Source organism: Balaenoptera acutorostrata, chromosome 2 (assembly GCF_949987535.1).
Source record: "Balaenoptera acutorostrata chromosome 2, mBalAcu1.1, whole genome shotgun sequence".
NCBI lineage: Eukaryota > Metazoa > Chordata > Mammalia > Artiodactyla > Balaenopteridae > Balaenoptera > Balaenoptera acutorostrata.
In genome coordinates, this window is record NC_080065.1 from 142,324,735 (window position 1) to 142,329,849 (window position 5,115).

General features: G+C 40.6%; 1 pseudogene; it reads right to left on the reverse strand.

The window, feature by feature from the left end:
• Nucleotides 1-1,761: 1,761 nt before the first annotated feature.
• LOC103018143 (serine/threonine-protein kinase MARK2-like) lies at nucleotides 1,762-4,460 on the reverse strand (annotated as a pseudogene).
• Nucleotides 4,461-5,115: the final 655 nt, after the last annotated feature.

Here is a 5,115-nt window from a genome sequence, read left to right on the forward strand (position 1 = left end):
ACAAACCTGAATCACTGTGCTGTACACCTAAAACTAACATAATATTGTAAACCAACTATACTTCAGTAAAAAATAATAAAAATAAAAATAAAAGTTTTGTTTTCATATTTATGCCCTTAATACAATAGAATTGATTTTTGGTTATAATGTGAGGCAGGGATCCAATTTCTTCCTTTTCTACATGGATTGCAATTTTTTTTTACAGCTGTGTTTAATGAACAGTTACTCCTTTCCCTACTGATGTGTCCCCTCTGTCATCTATCAATATTACATAAGTGTGTGGGTTTGTTTCTGAGCATTCTATCCTATTCTATTCTATCTCTTCTATTCTATTCTATTCTATCCTATCCTATCCTATCCTATCCTATCCTATCCTATCCTATCCTTTTCCATATTTGTAACTCTTTTTCCATGGAGAAACCTGGTTTTCATTATCCTTGATGTATTTAACTATTTGCTCAATTCCCTCTGTATGTAACCAAATTTCTTCTGTGTAGGCCGAAATATAAGAGGGGGAGGAGGAGGGACAAGGAAAGGAAGAAAGAGGAAAGAGGAAGGAGGAAGGAAGAGTGTTGTTTTTTTATCTTTGTTTTACAGAACAATCTGCCCTCTCTCACAAACAAGGAAGAAAAGACCCAGAAGGGCAGGGGAGGGGATAAGTGCCCCAGGGGAACAGACCAGTCCAGTCACTGCCTTTGGGGTGGGGCTAGGTGGCAGGCTGGCAGATGGAGCCAGCTGGCCCGTCCTTCTGTCTCCTAGGTGGTTCCTGGCAGCCTTTTAATAAAAGACTTTTTTTTTTAAAGAACAGTTTTAGGTTCACAGGAAAATTAAGAGGAACATAGAGATTTAATATACTCCCTGTCCCCACACATGCATAGCCTCTCCCACTGTCAACATCTCCCACCAGGTTGGTACATTTGTTATAACTGATGAACCTTATATTGACATGTCATTATTACCCAAGGTCCATAGTCTACATTAGGATTTACTCCTGGTGTTGTACATTCTATGTTTCTGGACAGATGAATGTACAAGGATATGAATCTATGGTTAAGAGTATCATATAGAGTAGTTTCACTGCCCTAAAAATCTGGCAGCCTTTTAAACCTTAAGCTCCTTGGTTATTTTAGAGGCAATGCTTTTGAGGGCCATGGAGGTGCTGGCTGTGTGTCTAAATGACCCTGTTGAGGGACCATTGTGGGAGTCTGCACACCTCCGCCTCCCACTGCAGGAAGCCTTCTTGGCCCTGGGGTGCCGTGCATGCACAGTAGCACCATTTCTTATTCAGCTCATACTGGCAGCTTTCTGTGTCGAGCACCTTGATGAATTTTCATGGCATGTTAAAGGACTCCATGGAGTTTGTGATCTTCATACTCCATGTAAAGTGCAGTGTGTGGCTTGGCCTCCCTAGCTTTGAGTATCTCCATATGCTGTTTGCTTGCAGGTTTATGCAGGTTCCTTCTGGCACACCTGAAATAAGCATACCTTCATATAAACTTGAGGGAGAACTTGCTGAAGAAGCCGTCAGCGGCCCAGTGCTAGCTGTGGTTATTGCCCGAGGGAGAGGCTGGGATCACATTGGGGCAAAAATCTGCTGATCCCAAATGTACTGCCCAGTGTATAGGGAATTTCCTTTGGATAAACTGTGGAGGAAATTTGTTCCATCTGGGGTCCCAGCATCGCTGCTAAAGTTTTGGGTGGAGGAGGACGCCGCCGGGACACACTGGAGGTTGTGCTGGGCTGCAGTGTTTTGCAATTAACCTAAGTGAGTCCTAGGATCCCTTTCTGTGTGTAACCTATGGATGCATCAGCTCAGTCTGCAGGGCCCTGTAGTTAGAGAGTGGCTCTACATAAAGCTTTAGCTTCTCATCTTCCTGACCCACATTCGTTCGTGAATCCTCCATGATTTACTCTAAAGTATCTCTCCTGCTGGGATTGAAAATGAAAGATTTCTTGAGCAGGTTTTCGTATTCCATGCACAAGTCTAAGAGAATATGGTATATTTTGCCCAGTACTCCCTCTCATATCTCCTTGAAGTTCTGCCCATCAAAGGCAGGGATCCACTGACCAGTATAAAGGATGACTCCTAAGCTCCACGCAGCAATGGAGGGTCCATCATACTTTTGGCCCTGGGAGAGTTCCAGGGCAGCATAACAGGAGACTGCCCCAGAGGGTATCCAGCTTGTTGCTAAAGGTGAATTTGATGCAGAAGCCAAGGTCTGCAATCTTGGTGGTCATGTCAGCATCCAGGATAATAAACTTCTGGCGCTGGTACTTTATAGCAGACCCTATCTGGCAGAATTTGACTTGGATCACTTTTTCTTGCAAACTGCCAAGAGCCACTAGGTACTCTCTTCCAGTAGCATATTCCATGACAAGGAGTCTTGTCCTCAGCCTCCATCACTTCAAATAACCTCACTGTATTGGGATGATTCAAAGCCTTCATGAATTTTACTTTGTGGAATAGTCCTGGAGACTGGAGGAATCCTGTTGAGTCTTGTCAATGATTTTCACAGCTACCTCCTTCCCAGTCAGGATGTGTCAGGCCAACTTCACCTTGGCAAAGGTACCCTTGCTGTTGGTCTTGAGGAGCTGGTTGTTGCCAGCATGGGTCTTGTCCTCAGCAGAGATGGTGGAAAGCCCTGCAGCATGTTAGATTCGCTGCGGGGGTTGAAGGCAAGGTGTCCCAAGATCAGCTTAAACCTGGGAAAAGCTGGTGAGATTGGTCCAGGTCACCTCAAAACAAAATCACTTTTCATACTACCTGATGAACTGATCTTTATAATGGAATCAAAACACAATGGCAGGGGCTTCCCTGGTGGTGCAGTAGTTAAGAATCCGCCTGCCAATGCAGGGAACACGGGTTCGAACCCTGGTCCAGGAAGATCCCACATGCCATGGAGCAGCTAAGCCCGTGCGCCACAACTACTGAGCCTGTGCTCTAGAGTGTGCGAGCCTCATCTACTGAAGCCTGTGCGCCTAGAGCCCGTGCTCTGCAACAAGAGAAGCCACCGCAATGAGAAGCCTGCGCACTGCAACGAAGAATAACCCCCACTCGCCGCAACTAGAGAAAGCCTGTGTGCAGCAACGAAGGCCCAATGCAGCCGAAAAAAAAAAAAACAACCACAATGACGGACTAAAATAAAAATACACTAAGTAAAAAAGAAATGAGAAAAAATAAGTAAAAAAGAAAAAAATGAGGGAAAGAAAAAAGAGAAAACTATTAAGTAAAACAAAAAAGAGAAAAAAAAGGAAAACAGTGAGAAAAATTAAAAAGAGAAAAAAGAGAAAAAAATAAAATGAAAAAGTAAGAAAGAAGAAAACCAAAAAAAAAAAAAAAAAAACAAATGGAATATACAGACAGCCTACAATGTAAAGGAGAAAACAAGCTAACTTTGGTCAAAGTCCCTCAGGTCACTGAAAACCAGCTTCCCAAGCTAGAAGGACCACAAATCTAGGCCAACCAGGAACTTTATAGGTTCTTAGAATTCCATAACAATGGCTCCTTATGAGGACATAGCAAGAAAGGGACCTATTATGGTTAGTGATACTCCACAGTGGTTTCCTCATTTTTTTTTTTTTTTTTGTCTGATGAACCATTTTAGACTTAAAAAAATTATTGAAAATCCCAAACAGCTTTTCATGTATATGGATATAGCTATCAATATTTACATTATTAAAAATTAAAACCTGTATGATGTTTCAATGGCTTTTTTATTTCTAGTTTGAAAAGTTGTAATAATTTTTGGCTCAATGTATTTTCAAATGTCCAAATATGTGGGGATTTTTAATTTGTCTCTTTATTAACTTCTTTTTTCATTTTATTCATTTTTTAGTTTGTATCTATAAAATAAAAATACTCTCTATAAGAAATATAACTTAAATGCCATTCTAAAAATAATGATTCCTCAATACCATCATCTAGTCAGTGTTAAAATTTAATTGTCTTATGCATTTTGAAAATTTTGGTTTTTCAGATTATCTGCTTGAATTAGGATCCAAAAATCATTTATATTTTGTGACTGGTTCATATGAACTTAAACCCCTTTCAGTCTGTCACTTTCTACTCCATCTCCTTCCTTCCCCCTCTTGTTATTTATTTTTGACGAATTCATGTTGTTAATTTCCTACTGTTTGGATTTTCCTGATTGTATTCCTGTCGTGAACATTAACAAGTTCCTCTGTACTTCCTGTAAATTGATAGTTAAAATTGCAAGACTGATGGGATTTAGATGTGATCTTTTTGGTGAGACTCCTTCATGCGTGGTGGTGGTGTGTTCTTTTATCAGGAGGCTGATGGTCTTTCTTTTTGTGAGGTTAGTAGGCTTCCATGCTCATTGCTGAGATCCATTAAGTCATGACAAGTAGCAAAATACTAAATCTATCATCCCTTCATTTATTAGCTGGAATACTTCTGCAAGAGAAATGTCTCCCAATTAGCTCAATTACCTTGTGGTCATTGATGATGGTCTTTATGATTCCTTTTCCTGAAATTTGTTGGAGGCTTTTTTATTGGGCTAATACACATACTTTTTTTCAATTGTTTTTCATATAGGGCTTCCAGGTGAAATTTCACTTGAGCAAATGTTTCTGCAGCAAAAAAGTTAGTTTGAAATGTTCTGAACTAAGCCAAAGAAATACTGGCCAAGTGAGGAATTTTGGCATCAGAAACATCATTTTGGATATTTGAGGTCCTGCCTGAGAATATTTGAGATCCTGTTAGGGCTGAAAAAACTATAAAGTCAACCATCTACAGCGCTACCCACAGCCCTTACCAATGTGCCCAACATGCAATATATGGTCAATGTATGGTAGCCATTGCTGATATAGCATAATCTAACCATCTCATTTTATATGTGGGAAACTGGGGCTCATTCATTAGTTTGTTCATTCATCAAATGTTTCCTGGGCCCTTATGCTCTGAGGAGGCACTATGCTGGGTGCTGGATAAACTTCAGAAGAAAGTCCCTGAGTTTCCTGTGCTTTGTTGTGGGGTGGGGAAAACAACAAGTTAACAAATTAACAGCCATATTGAGAGGGTGATGAACAATATGAAGGAAATAAACATGGTGATGTGTTAGTGCTACTGGGTGGGACATTACTTTAGATGGGTAC